This window comes from Apium graveolens, chromosome 5 (assembly GCF_009905375.1).
Source record: "Apium graveolens cultivar Ventura chromosome 5, ASM990537v1, whole genome shotgun sequence".
NCBI classification, from domain to species: domain Eukaryota; kingdom Viridiplantae; phylum Streptophyta; class Magnoliopsida; order Apiales; family Apiaceae; genus Apium; species Apium graveolens.
The window spans coordinates 72,753,947-72,774,261 of NC_133651.1; positions in this window are offsets into that span (position 1 = coordinate 72,753,947).

Genomic DNA, 20,315 nt, shown 5'->3' on the forward strand with positions numbered 1-20,315 from the left:
TAAAGTTTTTAGAGTTAAAGCAAGGAAATATGTCGGTAGCTGATTATGAAAGTAAGTTTGAACAGTTGTCAAAGTATGTGCCAACATATGTATATACTGACAGGTAGAAGGCTAAGAGATTCCAACAAGGTCTGAAGCCATGGATCAGAGGGAAGGTAGCTATCTTTGAATTGGATACCTAAGAAGGAGTTGTACAGAAGGCCATGATTGCATAGACAGAGAGCGAGATGTCACAGAAGGAAAAGGAAAGTAAGAAGAGGAAGTTTGAAGGAAATGAATGACAGTCACAACCAGGAAAGTTTTCAAATTTTAAGAAGGGTAAGTTTCATCCAGGGAGAAATTTTAATTTCAAGAAGCAAAATACAGGCGACGGAGGTCAAGGTAACCGTCCAGTCAATGTGAATCAGCCGAATCAGTTGAGGCTAACTTTTCCAGATTGTCAGGTATGTGGGAAGAAGCACATAGGAGTCTGTAATAAGTTGAACGTGGTTTGTTTCAAGTGTAATCAGAAAGGGCACTAATCGAGGGAGTGCCGCAATTAGCCAGCGAGAGAGCCAGCAAACAAGGATCAGCCTATCCGGAATCCAGCGGTTAAGGTTCCAGCTATTGGATTTACAAGTGTGGGAAGCCAGGACATATAGCCAGGGATTGCAAGACACCAGCCCCAGTCAGTAATGCATTGCGAATTATGGTATCTACCCCAACAGTGAATGAGACTCCAAGGGCTAGAGTTTTTGATATGTCTGTAAAGGACGTTATCCAGGATACTGATGTCATGGTAGGTATGCTTAATGTGAATTCTTTATGTGCCAAAGTGTTAATAGATTCGGGAGCAACTTGATCGTTTATTTCTTAAGATCTTGTTAGTAAGTTAAATTGTCCAGTTGAGTATTTAAATGAAATAATGACTGTGGAATTAGCAAATCAAGAACGTATATCTGTTAAACAAGTTTGTGGGAATTGTGAGATTGTGATTTCTGGTAATAAGTTTTGTGTATATGTGATACCATTTAAGCTAGGAGAGTTTGACGTTATCTTAGGAATGGATTGGTTATCTAAGCACGATGCCCAGATAGATTGTCGAAATAAGAAGGTAATGGTAAAGACGCCAGACGAAAGAATAGTAACATTTAAGGGTCAGAAGCAAGCAAAGAAGTTCTTAACAATGATTCAAGCTAAAAAGTTACTACAGAAAGGATGCGAGCATTTCATTGCTTATGTGATTGATAGAAGTCAGGAGCCAGCAAAATTTGAAGATATTCCAATAGTCAATGAGTTTCCAGACGTGTTTCCCGATGAATTGCCAGGACTTCCTCCAGACAGAGAAATTGAGTTTACAATCGACTTAGCACCTGGAACGGAACCAGTATCCAAGGCTCCGTACAGAATGGCGCCCATTGAGATGAAGGAACTAGCAAAACAATTGCAAGAATTGTTAGAGAAAGGAGTAATCAGACCCAATGTATCCCCGTGGGGTGCACCGGTACTCTTTGTCAAGAAGAAGGACGGGAGCATGAGACCGTGCATCGACTATCGGGAGCTCAACAAGCTTACAATCAAGAACAAGTATCCGTTACCCAGAATTAATGATTTGTTTGATCAATTGAAAGGAGCCAAGTACTTCTCCAAGATCGATTTGAGATCGGGATATCATCAACTAAAGATTAAGACAAAGGATATACCAAAGAAAGGTTTTAGGACAAGGTATGGACATTATGAATTCTTAGTGATGTCATTTTGATTGACCAGTGCCCCGGTAACATTCATGGTATGATGAACAGAATTTTCAAAGAATACTTGGACAAGTTTGTTATTATGTTTATAGATGATATTTTGATTTATTCAAAGATAGAAGAGGATCATGCAGAACATTTGAGGACATCTTTGGAGATTTTGAGAAAGAAAAAGTTATACGCTAAATTTTTAAAGTGTGAGTTTTGGTTACAGGAAGTTCAGTTCTTAGGACACATAGTCAGTAATGAAGGGATCAAAGTGGACCCAACAAGGACTGAAGCAATAACAAATTGGGAAAGACCGAGAACACCAACAGAGGTAAGAAGTTTCTTGGGATTAGCGGGATATTATCGCCGATTTGTTCAAAATTTCTTAGAGATTGCAACACCATTGATGAAGCTTAAACGGAAGACTGAAAAGTTCATATGGAACGATAAATGTGAAGAAAGTTTTCAGGAATTGAAGCGAATGTTAGATATATTTGTGATGTCATGTCTAATATGATTTGTGTTTAGTTTTCAGATCTTAACTAACAGGACAAATCAGTACTTAACTGGAAATCAGTACTTATACTAAAGTCAGAACTTAAGATATCAGAATTTAAGTTGTCAGAACTTAAGTTATCAGGAGATATTTATCAGGAGATAATATCAGGACTTAAGGAGACTTTCAAATAAGAAATGCGGCTGATTGAAGGAAAGAAGATCGAGACAAATATAAGAAGAGATATGAATGGAGAAGAATTCTATGAAGAATAGAATACTTGGAAGAGAAGATAACTGATTGATATATATTAGGAAGCAGAATCATATTCGATATCAATTAGAAGATTGATAGGGAATAAAATAAACCCTGATTGCATAAATAATATCACATTAATTGTATTAATATTGGGCTGACAGTTAAGCCCATTAGAAAGGGCCCAAAACCCTGATTATTAATTAATTTCGTAATTAATTAATAAGGGAAAAATCATCTATTAAGAAGAGTCCCAATAAGGACATAAATCCTAGTAGATTAGCCTCCAAGGGACCTAAAAGGATAAGGAATCAGTTTCCTACCACTTAGGACTCCAAAGTCCATTCTAATTCTGAGACTTGCCCACCAAGTCTCCTAACCCAAGTCCAATTCAAGGACTCCCAACATCTATATAAGGGGCCTCACCCCACCAATAAGAAGGACGTTTTAGACTTAGTCCTTGGAGGACATGAAAGTCACTACGTCCTTGGTGAGCCCTCGCCGCCATAGCCCCGAGGGCAAGTATCACCAAGAACTACGTTTTTTGACTTGATCCTTGGCAATCAGCAAGGTACGTAGGCATCTTGTTAAAGGCAGATTGAGTCACGAAACACAAGAGCAGTCAAATCGAGCCTCGAAGCTCACGTTCCTTAGTAATAAATACAACAATCATATACCCTAGTTTTTGATCCATAACAAAGATTATCCTGTAACTGTATAGTATATAAACACAGATATAGGGTTTACACTATATGTGTTATCATAATCGAGATTATTATTTATTGTAACCCTAGCAACTCTCGTGATAATTTGTTCATCACTGAGAGAGAACAGTTCTTTGTAACAGAGTTTATTGTGTTGAATAAAATTTGTGTTCTGTTACTTGAGTTCTTATATTCGATTTGATTGTAGTAAACACTGTATTCAAGCTCCTTCTATAGTGTGTGTGACCTAACAAGTGGTATCAGAGCAATCTGTTAACATACATACAGTAAAGATCCAAAAACAATCAAATCTGAGGAAGCACAAACTCCAACCAAGCCCACCAAAACTGAAGAAAATCCAAAGACTCAAATTCATAATCGATATGAGACTATTAGGGTTCCCATACTGAAACCTTCTGAGTATCCCATATGGAAGGTGAGGATGTATATGTTTCTGGAAGCTACAGATCCAGAATACCTTGACAGAATTAATGAACGACCACATAAGCCAACCAAGCTCTCTGTTGTAGTTGCAGATCAGCCAGCACAAACTGTACCAAAGGAGAAAAGTGAATATACAGCTGAAGATATCTCATCTATTGCAAAGGATGCAAAGGTAAGACATTTGTTGCATAGTGCCATTGATAATGTCATATCAAACAGGGTAATTAACTGCAAGACTGCAAAGGAGATATGTGATGTAATATCCGGGATATATCGTGTAATTATAAATGATTAATATATGTGTTCAGTATCCATTATGTGAATTAATTGTTAAGTGTTATCTGTGTTTGGATATTTAAAAATAATATTGAGTATTTTAATTTTTATATGTCCAAAATAAAATATAGATAATTGTCATATCTTCCTAATTATTTTTATGTTGATTTATGGATTTATAAGGATCATATGAAATTTATAAAATCTTTTTCCGAGTATTTAAAATCTATTTTATAAAAACAGGAACCAACCGACGTTATCCGTTGTTACGTTTTTGGAACCCGAAACTCTTCCGAGAACTCCTTCCTAACCTAATTGTAATATTCCAAGCATATTCCATGTTTCGACTTTTTCGATCCGGTGTACGGTTTGTTCTGCGCGGGTCCCGGTGCAACATTTTCGATACAATATTCGTTTCGGTAAATCAATAAAACCCGTATTTTCGATAAACGGAAGCTTTTTATTAAACTATCCCAATTATCACCTCGTAGTACGTGTAACCAGGCGCTGAGACCAAGACTGCAGTACAAATTATACTGGTTTGGATAATTATCCCGAAAACCGATACCGTTTGGATCAGTTTTTATAAATAAATGTACCGTTTTATATCCGGAATGATCCAACGGGATACTAATTTTCCCTAATTATAAATAGCCTTTTCCCGTATTTTATTTCGTATCAAAATCATTTGCAGATAGTAATTATAAAATTTTCCAGAGAAAAACCCTAATTACATAAACTGTTCTAAGAATCAAACTGCAAAACGAAGGCGTTACCGATCTCTGTTTTCAAAGCTGGAGTACTCAATCCAAAGGTTTTGAAGTATTCTCCTAGATTCTGAGCTTCGTTTTACTACAGAAATCAAGGGTATTTTTCTATATTTTTATTTATTTTTGAATTAATTTTATTAAAAATAAGAATTTTTGTTCGGATGATTGTTTGTATGATTTGATGATTGCATGTTGTAGAGCTTGTTTTCCTCATGATTTTGATATATTATACGTCTGATTTGGAGTTCAATAACATGTTCAAATTTGAGTTTGATTTTCGAATTTTAAAATTAGGGTTTATAACCCGTATGAATGTTCTTAATTGAAATTTGGGGGTTTCTTATTTTGGAGTAGATTGATGTTGTGGTATAGTGGGTTGTGTTCTCTGTGAAATTTGCAATCCAGTCGTACAAGTTTCATGAATCAACGAGGTCTGTAAAGAAGGGAGTCGTGATTTTAAAGTTACGTCGAGTTCGCCGGAAACCACCGAACTTCCCGGCCATTTTCCGGCCAACTCAGGGATTGTTAGGATGAATTGATTGCATGGTTGTGTTCCTGGTTTTGTGTAGATGTGATCTGGAGGTGGTGGTGGCCTGAACATCCCTGGATCGTGTTCTCCGGCGAGACAGGGTGTTTTTCGGCGACCCCCCTGGAAAATTACAGTTTGGTACCTGAACTTTGGGGGACGATGCAGTTTGGTCCCTGAAGTTTCCAGAATTTGCAAAATAGGATTCTTGTTTTAAAAATATTCAAAAATCATATTTCCTATTTATTTTTATTATAAAAATTCGTTTTTAATTTTTAAAAATTCTAAAAATTATTATTTTAATTCCGAAAATTATTTTTAATTCAAAAATAAATCTGAATTAATTAGTTAATTAATTTCAAATAATTTTTAATATATTAATTGGTCAATTAATTCGAAAATTAATTAATTAATTAATTTTAATTAATTATTTAATTAGATTTAATTATTTAAAAATGATTTAAAAATTCCGAAAAATAGTTTCGAGCTTTAAAATATTATTCTAAATTATTTCCAAGGCTCGATAATTATTGCAAAATTGTTTCCGAGCCAGAATTGGCCAACCGAACCCTGTTTATTACCCCGAAATTGATCCAACGACCCGTTTTAATTCCGAAAAATGTTTTAAAAATCATTTTAAATACCTGAAAGCCTGCTTATGACCCGAGACTCATTTATAAATGATATATCATTGATTATGTGACATGTTATGTGTTATATGTGACTTGTTGGTTGACTGTCTGTGTATTCGATATTTACTTATTTATTGCGTAACTTTCAATCTGTTAATCAGATTTGGGTAAAACGAAGGGTAGATAGGAGTATGGGTTGAATAGAATCATATGAGTTGAATATTGATAGATGCTTATGATATGTGAGCAGAAGAGGCAAGACGTAGGAAAGGAAAACAGGTAGTTGAGGAGTAAGACGATTGTGATTGGAAGCGAGTGCAATGTAGTAAGCTAATACCAGGCAAGTGTTCTGAACTTTCTCGAGATATTGTCGTGATTGATATTCCTGTTTTATATTGTAAGTGCTTTGAAGCACTGAACCCTAAACCTTGATTCCAGTTATTGATCTTGAGCCGTAACCTGATTCTTTCTAGACCATTGATTGTTGTATACCCAAACACGAACCTTAAATATACGATACTACTCCACAAATATATACAAACTAAATATTAAACACTAAACCAGATTGCTTACACATTCAAACCTTTGTATTTTATGCTTTGAAAGACCAAATCCTTGAAACCCTGAAACATTGATTCATTGTTAGCCAATTCTTTCATTACCTAGCATCCAAACTTTGAAAATGTTCTTTCGATCCTTATATAGATTAAAAACCATTTCATTATTGAACGTCAAATGTTGTTAATGATTCTGGTTATTGTTTATTATTGCTTATTCTGTTATTATGTTAGAATTGGATTGTTTTTATAAAATTATGGACCAGATTCGTGGTCAGACCATATAATGGTCAAGTGAGGCCAATGTGTGCCTTGGATCCAGTAGTTAGAGCAGTGCTGTGTGCTTTGCTCGGGGTTAGTGCGTGACTGATCAGCAGCCTAACCTTGGTTTTTAACATGAAAATATAATATCCAATTCTAAATCATAATCCATTGTTCACTTGATATCATAACCATGTTCACCTGATGATCATTATTCTCAGTTTTGTCATTGTGACTTGCTGAGCTAGTTAGCTCATTTGTGCGATATTGTTTCTGTTCTTTTCCAGTTAAGAAAGAACCGGTTGGTACCGAGGATCCCCAGTCCAGCGCGAGAGCTAGGGGTTCAGGTTGATTGAGCTGAGCTAGTAGGCTTCTTTTGGGATAATTTAAGTCTGTAAAAGTTTGTAATAATGTTTAGTACTCAGTTTTGAGTTGGAATAGTTGGGATTTGAACGGTTTGTAATATAAGTAGATGTGTTTGGCTTGTGTGCATATTTTAACCTGTTGCGGTCCGTGGTAGTTGGTAAGTAGGGTCACTGCATATGATTATTATCTTTATTATTGTTATAAGCAGGTTATAAATAAGGTGTGTGTATGACCCAAAACTTCTGACCCGGGTTTGGAGGGCGCCACAGGTTTGGTATCAGAGCTACAGGTTATAAGTCACTGACACAATCCTAGGTTGACGGGAATGGGTAGAGGGTTAGGATTAGAAGTAAGGAATAGAAAGATAGAACATCGAGAGGTTGAGTGCTTTAGTATAACAGGTATTAGTGTAAGTCGCGTTATGGTTCGAGATTCTTATATTGCGATATGATTTCAGATAGCAGCGATGGCCGACTCTTTTATTCCTGTATCAGCTGATCACTCAGAGCCTTCAGTTGGAGTGCCGTCTTCGGATCCACGTCATGTTGTTCCACCAGTGTTGGCTATACTACCTCCACCTGTGTTGCAGCCCGTACCACTGTAGGCTATTCCACCCCCAGGCATGAGGCCACCTGTCAGAGGACCCCCACCTGCTGATTCAGGCTTTACTAGTCATTCAGTTACAGGAGTACCTTTCCACTTCTCTTCCTATCATGTCCCATATCATCAGTTTGAGGCTTGCCTTATGGAGCAGCGATTCCTAGAGGGTCAGATCCAGGAGTTATTGCATATCATGCGTACTAGAGAGGTTGGGAGTGGTGAGAGGCGACTTAGAGAGAGGCTCCAGGCAATTTCGTAGAGCAGATGCTGTGAGGATTGCTGAGGCTACATATGAGGACATCATTCCTGATTTCCTAGTGGAGTGGGCTAAGTGGGTTCTGGAGGAGCTTGAGGAGATTGGAGGTCCAGACTTGCCATGAGCCAGAGATTCAGAGATAGAGATACTGAACAGTGTTATTATGGTTGTGTAGTATGTGCAGTAGTGTGTAGTGTGTATTAGTAGACTTTTGAGTTGTATTTATAGACTAGCTATGCTGACTAGTGAGTAGGTTGTTGTACCCTTTTTGCTTTTACTTCCGAAGCGTCTTTACGCTTGTACTACCTAAAACTTTTGATCTATATATCAACACCTTTCCTTTCCAGTATTGTCATTCATTTTACTGTACTTGTTTTACTTTACATTATTTATTGCACCAGTTATACCCCTGTGATACCATGTACCCTATTTTTCATAACTGTTTATATTCTGTAAAGAAGCATGCAATTTACTTAGTTAGAACTGTTTTCAAAAAAGGAGATATTTCTGTTTTACAAAACTTTTCTTTTCTACAAAGAATTTGGTTTAAAAGCTAAATAAGTTGTTTGATTCTTTACAGAAAAATGCCTCCTAGAAGAAATACACGCACCAACACCCAGAATGAAGAAACCAACAATAATAACAACCAAGATGATACAAATCCAAATGTGAATCCAGCATCCATGGACCCAGCAATAGCCCAGATTCTTCAAATCTTGGCCCAACAAACAGTTCACCTGGCACAACAACAACAAAGACAGACCAATCCCCAGGTAACTTTCAAAACTTTTCAGGAAATAAACCCACCAGAATTCAAGGGATCCCTAGAGCCGATTGAAGCAAATTTTGGTTAAAGGAAATAGAGAAGGCATTTGCCTTAGTGAAAGTAAAGAAGAACAGAAGGTTGAGTTTGCAAGTTATTATTTGAAGAATGAGACCACCTATTGGTGGGAGATGGTGAAGACATTGGAAGGTACAGATGTTATTACTTGAGAGAGGTTTAAGGAATTTTTTTTAGAAAAGTATTTTCCTCAGTTTGTCCAAGATCAAATGGAGCTGAAGTTTTTAGAATTAAAGCAATGGAACATGTCGGTAACAGATTATGAGGGTAAGTTTGAGGAATTGTCAAGGTATGTGCCATTGTATGTGGATACTGACAGGAAGAAGGTTAAAAGATTCCAGCAAGGTTTGAAACCATGGATCAGAGGGAAGGTAGCCATTTTTGAATTGGATACCTATGCAGGAGTGGTACAGAAGGCTATGATCGCAGAGACAGAGAGTGAGATGTTCCAGAAGGAAAAGGAAAGAAAGAAAAGGAAATTTGAAGGGAATGAGGGCCAGTCACAACCAGGGAAGTTTCCAAATTTTAAGAAGGGCAAGTTTCAGCCAGGGAGGAATTTTTAATTTCAGGAGATAAAATGCAAGCGAAGGAGGCCAGGGTAACCGTCCAGTTAATGCAAATCAGCCGAATCAGATGAGATTAACTTTTCCAGATTGTCAAGTATGTGGGAAGAAGCATGGGGGTGTTTGTAATAAGTTGAATGTAGTTTGTTTCAAGTGCAACCAGAAAGGGCACTATTCAAGGGAGTGCCGAAATCAGCCAGCAAGAGAACCAGCAAATAAGGATCAGCCTATCCGGAATCCAGCAATGAAGGTTCCAGCCATTGGATTTACGTGCTTTAAATGTGGGAAACCAGGACATATAGTCAGGGATTGCAAGACACCATCCCCAGTCAGTAATGTATTGAGGATTATGGGATCTACCCCAGCAGTGAATGAGACTCCAAGGGCTAGAGTTTTTGACATGTCTGTGAAGGATGCTATCCAGGATACGGATGTCGTGGCAGGTACGCTTAATGTGAATTCTTTATGTGCCAAAGTGTTAATAGATTCGGGAGCAACTCGATCATTTGTTTCCCAAGATTTTGTTAGCAAGTTAAATTGTCCATTTGAGTGTTTATATGAAATAATGACTGTGGAATTGGCAAATCAAGAACGAATATCTGTTAATCAAGTTTATGGGAATTGTGAGATTGAGATTTCTGGTAGTAAATTTTGCGTAGATTTGATACCATTTAAGTTAGAGGAGTTTGACATTATATTAGGGATGGATTGGTTATCTAAGCACGATGCCCAGATAGATTGTCGAAATAAGAAGGTAATGGTGAAGACGCTAGACAAAAGAATAGTAACGTTCAAGGGCCAGAAGCAAGTAAAGAAGTTCTTAACAATGATTCAAGCTAAGAAGTTATTACGGCAAGGATGCGAGCATTTCGTAGCATATGTGATCGACAGAATTCAGGAGCCAGCAAAACTTGAAGATATTCCAGTAGTGAATGAATTTCCAGACGTGTTTCCCGATTAGTTACCTGGACTTCCTCCAGATAGAGAAATTGAGTTTGCAATCGACTTAGCACCTGGAACAGAACCAGTATCCAAGGCCCCGTATAGGATGGCGCCTGTTGAGATGAAAGAGCTAGCGAAGCAATTGCAAGAGCTGTTAGAGAAAGGAGTAATCAGACCCAATGTATCCCCATGGGGAGCCCCGATATTATTTGTCAAGAAGAAAAATGGAAGTATGAGACTGTGCATCGACTATAGAGAACTCAATAAGCTTACAATCAAGAACAAGTATCCGTTACCTAGGATTGACGATTTGTTTGACCAATTGAAGGGAGCCAAGTACTTCTCCAAAATTGATTTAAGATCGGGATATCATCAACTAAAGATCAAGCCAGAAGATATACCAAAGACAGCTTTTAGAACAAGGTATGGACATTACAAATTTCTAGTGATGTCTTTTGGATTGACCAATGCCCCGACAGCGTTTATGGATTTAATGAACAGAATTTTCAAGGAGTATTTGGACAAGTTCGTTATTGTGTTTATAGACGATATTTTAATTTATTCAAAGACAAAAGAGGATCATGCGGAACATTTAAGGACAGTTTTGGAGATTTTAAGGAAGAAGAAGTTATATGCTAAATTCTCGAAGTGTGAGTTTTGGTTACAGGAGGTTCAGTTCTTAGGACACATAGTCAGTAACAAAGGGATCAAAGTGGACCCAACAAAGATCGAGGCAATTACAAATTGGGAAAGACCGAGAACACCCACCGAGGTAAGAAGTTTCTTGGGATTAGACGGATATTATCATCGATTCGTCCAGAATTTCTCAAGGATTGCAACACCACTGACAAAGCTTACACGAAAGAATGAAAAGTTTATATGGAACGACAAGTACGAAGGAAGTTTTCAGGAATTGAAGCAAAGATTAATCACGACACCTGTTTTGTCACTTCCAGACGATCAAGGGAATTTCGTAATTTATAGCGTTGCTTCTCACAAAGGACTAGGATGTGTTTTAATGCAGTACGATAAGGTGATTGCGTATGCGTCAAGGCAATTGAAACCACACGAACAGAAGTATCCTACTCATGATTTGGAACTAGCAGCCATAGTTTTCGCTTTGAAGATTTGGAGACATTATCTGTATGGAGAGAAGTGTGAGATTTACACGGATCACAAAAGCTTAAAGTACATATTCATACAGAAGGAACTAAATATGAGGCAAAGGAGATGGTTAGAATTGATCAAGGATTATGACTGCTCGATTAATTATCATCCCGGTAAAGCGAACGTTGTAGCAGATGCGTTAAGTCGGAAGGAAAGGTTAAATGAGTTATTAGTACCTGAAGAGATAGATAAGGAATTTCAGAAATTGGAATTGGAGATTAGAGTTTGCAAGCCTGAGGAAGCGAAAGTGTACAGTATGACTTTCCAATCGGAGTTATTGGAGAAAATAAAAAAATGTCAGGAAGATGTAATGGATCAAGATCTAAATCGTTTGGTAAGGGAATAATTATGTACGCAAAAGGATGATCAAGGTATTCTAAGGTTTTTATCTAGAATTTGGATTCCACCAGTGACGGAGTTAAAGAATGAAATTTTACAAGAGGCACATAGTTCAAGATATTACATCCACCCAGGGAGTATCAAAATGTACAGGGATTTAAAGGAGAACTATTGGTGGCCAGATATGAAGAGGGAAATTGCGGAATGGGTTAGCAAATGTTATACGTGTCAGAGAGTTAAAGCCGAACATCAGAGACCAAGTGGATTGCTACAGCCATTGGAAATTCCAGAGTGGAAGTGGGAACATATTGCCATGGATTTCATAGTTGGATAACCAAGGACAAGGGCTAATCATGATGCCATTTGGGTTATAGTGGATAGACTTACCAAGTCAGCTCATTTTCTGCCTATAAATGGAAGATCTTCGCTCGACAAGTTAGTCCATATGTACCTGAAAGAAATTGTAGTTCATCATGGAGTTCCAGTGTCTATTGTATCTGATCGAGACCCAAGGTTTAATTCAAGATTTTGGAAAAGTTTTCAAGAATGTTTGGGAATGAGATTAAATATGAGTACGGCTTATCACCCCCAGACGGATGGCCAAAGTGAAAGAACGATCCAGACAATCGAGGACATGTTGCGTGTTTGTGCTATTGATTTTAAAGGAAGTTGGGATGAGCATTTACCTCTGGTAGAGTTTGCTTATAACAACAGTTATCATGCCAGTATTGGGATGCCACCTTATGAAGCCCTTTATGGACGTAAATATAGATCTCCAGTGCATTGGGACGAAGTAGGAGAACGCAAAATAATTGGACCTGAATTGGTGCAGCAGACAAAGGAAGTTGTTGAAGTAATCCAGAAAAGATTGATAGCAGCACAAGACCGTCAAAGGAAATATGCAGACCAGTCAAGGAAAGACATGGAATTTGAAGAAGGAAACTTGGTACTACTGAAAGTATCACCATGGAAAGGACTAACGAGATTTGGAAAGAAAGGAAAGTTGAGCCCAAGATATGTCGGACCTTTTGAGATTCTAAAGTGTGTTGGCAAAGTAGCTTACGAGTTGGCGTTACCTCCGCACATGGAGCACATTCACAATGTTTTTCACGTATCAATGCTTAAGATATATAATCCAGACTCCAGGAATGTAATAGAATATGAGCCAATAGAGCTTCAGGAAGATTTGTCATATGTAGAGAGTCCGATAGAAATTCTAGAGGAAAGAGAGAAAGTATTGAGGAATAAAGTGGTAAAGCTAGTAAGAGTATTGTGGAGAAACCCAAAGGTTGAAGAGTCAACCTGGGAGTTGGAATGTGATATGAGAGAAAAGTATCCTCATTTGTTTTTTAGGAGATTCTGAGGACATAATCCTTTTAAGGGGGGAAGGATGTAATATCCGGGATATATCGTGTAATTATAAATGATTAATATATGTGTTCAGTATCCATTATGTGAATTAATTGTTAAGTGTTATCTGTGTTTGGATATTTAAAAATAATATTAATTGAGTATTTTATTTTTTATATGTCCAAAATAAAATATAGATAATTGTCATATCTTCTTAATTATTTTTATGTTGATTTATGGATTTATAAGGATCATATGAAATTTATAAAATCTTTTTCCGAGTATTTAAAATCTATTTTATAAAAACGGGAACCAACCAACGTTATCCGTTGTTACGTTTTTGGAATCCGAAACTCTTCCGAGAACTCCTTCCTAACCTAATTATAATATTCCGAGCATATTCCATGTTTCAACTTTTTCGATCCGGCGTACGGTTTGTTCTGCGTGGGTCCCGGCGCAATATTTTCGATACAATATTCGTTTCGGTAAATCAATAAAACTCGTATTTTCGATAAACGGGAGCTTTTTATTAAACTATCATAATTATCACCTCGTAGTACGTGTAACCAGGCGCTGAGACCAAGACCGCAGTACAAATTGTACTGGTTTGGATAATTATCCCGAAAACCGATACCGTTTTGATTAGTTTTTATAAATAAACGTACCGTTTTATTTCCGGAATGATCCAACGGGATACTAATTTTCCGTAATTATAAATAGCCTTTTCCCGTATTTTCCAGAGAAAAACCCTAATTACATAAACTGTTCTAAGAATCAAACCGCAAAACGAAGGCGCTACCGATCTCTGTTTTCAAAGCTTGAGTACTCAATCCAAAGGTTTTGAAGTGTTCTACTAGATTCTGAGCTTCGTTTTACTGCAGAAATCAAGGGTATTTTTCTATATTTTTATTTATTTTCGAATTAATTTTATTAAAAAAATGAATTTTTTTTCGGATGATTGTTTGTATGATTTGATGATTGCATGTTGTAGAGCTTGTTTTCCTGATGATTTTGATATATTATACGTCTGATTTGGAGTTCAATAACATGTTCAAATTTGAGTTTGATTTTCGAATTTTAAAATTAGGGTTTATAACCCGTATGAATGTTCTTAATTGAAATTTGGGGGTTTCTTATTTTGGAATAGATTGATGTTGTGGTATAGTGGGTTGTGTTCTCTGTGAAATTTGCAATCCAGTCGTACAAGTTTCATGAATCAATGGGGTCTGTAAAGAAGGGATTTGTGATTTTGAAGTTACGTCGAGTTCGCCGGTTTCGGCCATTTTCCGGCCAACTCAGGGATTGTTAGGATGAATTGATTGCATGGTTGTGTTCCTGGTGTTGTGTAGATGTGATCTGGAGGTGGTGGTGGCCTGAGCATCCCTGGATCGTGTTCTCCGGCGAGATAGGGTGTTCTCCGGCGACCCCCTGGAAAATTACAGTTTGGTACCTGAACTTTTGGGGACGATGCAGTTTGGTCCCTGAAGTTTCCAGAATTTGCAAAAATAGGATTCCTGTTTTAAAAATATTCAAAAATCATATTTCCTATTTATTTTTATTATAAAAATTCGTTTTTAATTTCTGAAAATTCTAAAAATTATTATTTTAATTCCGAAAATTATTTTTAATTCAAAAATAAATCTGAATTAATTAGTTAATTAATTTCAGTTAATTTTTAATTGATTAATTGGTCAATTAATTCGAAAATTAATTAATTAATTTTAATTAATTATTTAATTAGATTTAATTATTTAAAAATGATTTAAAAATTCCGAAAAATAGTTTCGAGCTTTAAAATATTATTCTAAATTATTTCCAAGGCTCGATAATTATTGTAAAATTGTTTCGGAGCCAGAATTGTCCAACCGAACCCTGTTTATTACCCCGAAATTGATCCAACAACCCGTTTTAATTCCGAAAAATGTTTTAAAAATCATTTTAAATACCTAAAAGCCTGTTTATGACCCGAGACTTATTTATAAATGATGTATCATTGATTATGTGACGTGTTATGTGTTATATGTGACTTGTTGGTTGACTGTCGGTCTGTGTATTCGATATTTACTTGTTTTTTGCGTAACTTTCAATCTGTTAATCAGATTTGGGTAAAACGAAGGGTAGATAGGAGTATGGGTTGAATAGAATCATATGAGTTGAATATTGATAGATGCTTATGATATGTGAGCAGAAGAGGCAAGACGTAGGAAAGGGAAACATGTAGTTGAGGAGTAAGACGATTGTGATTGGAAGCGAGTGCAGTGTAGTAAGCTAATACCAGGCAAGTGTTCTGAACTTTTTTGAGATATTGTCATGATTGATATTCCTGTTTTATATTATAAGTGCTTTGAAGCACTGAACCCTAAACCTTGATTCCAGTTATTGATCTTGAGTCGTAACCTGATTCTTTCTAGACCATTGATTGTTGTATACCCAAACACGAACCTTAAATATACGATACTACTCCACAAATACATACAAACTAAATATTAAACACTGAACCAGATTGCTTACACATTCAAACCTTTGTATTTTACGCTTTGAAAGACCAAATCCTTGAAACCCTGAAACATAGATTCATTGTTAGCCAATTCTGTCATTACCTAGCATCCAAACTTTGAAAATGTTCTTTTGATCCTTATACAGATTAAAAACCATTTCATTATTGAACGTCAAATGTTTTTAATGATTCCGGTTATTGTTTATTATTGCTTATTCTGTTATTATGTTAGAATTGGATTGTTTTTATAAAATTATGGACCAGATTCGTGGTCAGACCATATAATGGTCAGGTTAGGCCAATGTGTGCCTTGGATCTAGTAGTTAGAGCAGTATTGTGTGCTTTTCTCGGGGTTAGTGCGTGACTGATCAGCAGCCTAACCTTGGTTTTTAACATGAAAATATAATATCCAATTCTAAATCATAATCCATTGTTCACTTGATATCATAACCATGTTCACCTGATGATCATTATTCTCAGTTTTGCCATTGTGACATACTGAGCTAGTTAGCTCATTTGTGCGATATTGTTTCCGTTCTTTTCAAGTTAAGAAGGAACCGGTTGGTACCGAGGATACCCTGTCCAGCGCGAGAGCTAGGGGTTCAGGTTGATTGAGCTGAGCTAGTAGGCTTCTTTTGGGATAATTTAAGTCTGTAAAAGTTTGTAATAATGTTTAGTACTCAGTTTTGAGTTGGAATAGTTGGGATTTGAACGGTTTGTAATATAAGTAGATGTGTTTGGCTTGTGTGTATACTTTAACCTGTTGCGGTCCGTGGTAGTTGGTAAGTAGGGTCACTGCATATGATTATTATCTTTATTATTGTTATAAGCAAGTTATAAATAAGGTGTGTGTGGACCCCAAACTTCTGACCCGGGTTTGGAGGGCGCCACATGGGATACCTTGGAGACAAGATGCCAGGGAACTGATTCAATTAAGAAGAACAGGAAGATTATACTCACTCAAGAGTATGAGCACTTTGACTCAAAACCTGATGAGTCATTAACTGGTTTATATGATAGATTTGTCAAACTCTTGAATGGTCTGTCACTGGTGGATAAGGAATATCATCTTGAAGATACTAATCTCAAATTCCTTTTAGTTCTTCCTGAAAGTTGGGATTTGAAGGCCACAACTATAAGAGACAACTATGGTCTTGATGAAACTACTCTTGATGAAATTTATGGTATGCTCAAGACTCATGAACTTGAGATGGATCAAGGAAGCAAGAGGCATGGGAGAAAGTCAAGGACAGTTGCTCTTAAGGCTAAGGTGGAATCCCCTAAAGTGGTTGTCTCAAAGAAAGGAAAAGGAAAGGCTCTCATCACAAAATCTGATACTGAGTCATCAAGTTCTGATAGTGATGATGATTCAGAAACTGAAAGTCTATCTGAGATGGACCCTGATGAAGAGATGATGAAGCTGTGTGCTCTTATGGTGAGAGGAATCACAAAGATTGCATACAGGATATTCAGAAGGGGAAATAAATTTTCCAGGAAAAGTGCAAGTTTTGATAAGAAAGGTTTCAGGAAATCTGAAGGCAAAGGAGAAAAGTCTGACAAAGGAGATTACTCAAATGTCTAATGCTACAACTGTGGTGAGAAAGGCCACATATCTCCTGATTGCAAGAAAGGAAAAAGTGACAAAGGCAAGGCTCTTGTCAGAAAGAAGAAAACCTGGACAGACACTTCAGATTCTGAAAGTGAGGTGAACTATGCCTTGATGGCAAATGCTGATAGCAGTTCTGATGCTGTTGAGTTAAAGGTACCTCAAACAACTTATGCTTTTCATACTGATGATATTACTGAGTTGAGAAGATATCTTAAAACCATGTTCATTAGTATAGAGATCAAACTTTAACATGTGAAAGATTAACTTCTGAAAATCTTGCTTATAAAAAGAGGAATGATTATTTAGAAAAAGAGTTAGTTATGTTCCATCAAACTCAGAAAGATAGAGATGATGCTTTATATGTTAGAGATGAAGTGCTTAAAATGAATGAATCTTTAAAAACTGAGTTAGAAAAGGAAAGAGAGATTATTAGGACTTGGACTAACTCTGGCAGAACAACTCAGAATCTGTTAAGTAGTGGAAATTGGAAAGATGGCTTAGGTTATGGAGATGATAAGAATAATAAAGGAACTGTAGAAATTGAGGCTATAGTTGTTAAATAAAATCCAAAGTTAAATCCTGTTAAGTTTGTAGCTAAATCTGTAAAGTCTGATTCTGAAAAGATGAAAGATACTGAGACAGAAGTTAAGGCAGACTCAACTTCTGACAAATTGAAGCAGAATAAGACAATTGAAGTTAACATAGGTTTAATGACACATAAGCAGCTTAAGCATATGCTGAAAGAAGTTAAGAATGTAAACAAGGTAAAGCCACCTAGGAAAAATAGGAATGGAAAGGAAGGTGTGAATAAAAGCAATGATTATGAGCCTGTTCCTAATGCTCCTAGAAAGAAATGTTATAACTGTGGAAATTCTGACCATCTGGCTTCTTTTTGCAGGAAGAATAAGAACATAAACTCCTTACCTTCAAAATCAGGAGTTAAGAGTCAGTATGTTAGATATAGGCCACAAAATTTCTTGTTTTCATTGTGGTAGTTTATGGCATTCCATTTATACTTGTAAGGAATATCATAATTTGTACTATGATTATTATCAAATAAAACCTTCTTTAAAGAAAGTTAGCATTATTCCTTCTAGTGTAAGTTCTGATGCAAAGTCTGATATTGTAAATTCTGATAAGAAAACTGTTAACATAAACTCTGATGCTAAATCCGCTGCAAATGTTAACAAACTTAATAAGGCCAAAGGATCCAAACAATCTGGGTCCTTAAAACTAATCATTGGTGGTCTTTGTGATTGCAGGGCATCAGGAAAAACATCCTAGTTCTGGACAGTGGATGTTCAGGACATATGACTGGAAATAAAGCCCTGCTATCAGAATTTGTGGAAAAAGCTGGCCCAGGTGTTTCTTATGGAGATGGCAACATGGGAAAAACTCTGGGATATGGCAATATCAATCTTGGGAATGTCATCATTGAAAAAGTAGCTCTAGTCTCAGGACTTAAACACAATTTGATGAGTGTTAGTCAAATCTGTAACAGAGGTTATCATGTGGATTTCTTTGAAGAACACTGTGAAGTTGTAAGCAAATCTACAGGCAAAGTTGTTCTAAAATGATACAGGCATGGTAACATTTATGAAGCTAAGCTTTCAACAAGTTCTGATGGTTCTGCAATCTGTCTGTTAAGTAGAGCATCAATTGAAGAAAACTGGGATTGACACAAGAAACTCTCTCATTTAAATTTCAGCAATATAAATAAACTAGTCAAGATAGATCTTGTGAGAGGACTGCCAAAATCCGTATTTTCTCCTGATGGCCTTTGTGATTCATGTCAAAAGGCAAAACAAAGAAAATCTTCATTCAAGAGCAAGACTGAATCTTTAATTCTTGAGCCTTATCACCTACTACATGTTGATCTATTTGGTCCAGTGAATGTCATGTCTATTGCAAAGAAGAAATATGTTATGGTCATAGTGGATGAGTTCACCAGATACACATGGGTGTATTTCTTGCACATAAAAAGTGAAACTGCATCTATCTTGATTGATCATGTCAAACAACTGGATAAATTGGTTAAAGACTCTGTGAAAATCATAAGAAGTAATAATGGCACTGAGTTTAAGAATTTGATTATGGAAGAGTTCTGCAAAAACCATGGAATCAAGCAGGAATTTTCTGCTCCTGGAACTCCACAGCAAAATGGAGTTGTTGAAAGAAAGAATATAACTCTTATTGAAGCTGCACGAACTATGCTTGATGAAGCAAAGTTACCAACCTATTTTTGGGCTGAAGCTATGCAGACTACTTATTTTTCTCAGAATGCAACACTTATCAACAAGCATGGAAAGACACCATATGAGATGGTGAAGAAAAAGAAGCCAAATCTGAAGTATTTTCATGTATTTGGATGCAAGTGTTTTGTTCTTAAGACTCATCCTGAACAGCTATCCAAATTTGATCTAAAAGCTGATGAAGGAATTTGTGTTGGATATCCACTTTTCACAAAAGCCTTCAGAGTCTACAATTTAAGAACAAGGGTAGTCATGGAATCTATCAATGTCTTTTTTGATGATAAGAAGATTACTGGACTTGAGGATTTCAATGATCATAATCAGCTGAGATTTGAGAATGAAGTTTTAAATTCTGATTCTGTAAATCCTGATAGTCTAAATCCTGACGGTCTAAATCCTGACAGTCTAAATCCTGATACTGCAAACTTTGATGGATTAAACTCTGATGTTATTGAAACTGTGATAACTACGCCAAAGGAAAATACACCTGTGCAGGGGGAGCATATTGAAGATACAACCACATCTCAAGAAGCATCAGAATCTAGAACAGGCTCTTCAAGTTCTGATTCATCAAGTTCTGATGGGCCAAGTTCTGATAATTCTGGAAACTCAAATACTGATAATTCTAGAAACTCAAATTCTGAAGGATCCAACTCAGAGAGCATAATTTCAGGGGGAGCATCAGAAAATATTGATGGAGACAGCATGGATCATGGGGGAGCATCCAATTCTAGAGATAACCTTCCATCTGTAAGGAAGTGGACAAAAGCACATGCACCTGACTTAATTATTGGAAATTCTGATGCAGGTGTCAGAACTAGAACAGCTACATCAAATGAATGTCTCTATCACTCTTTTCTATCTCAGGCTGAACCAAAGAAAGTGGAAGAA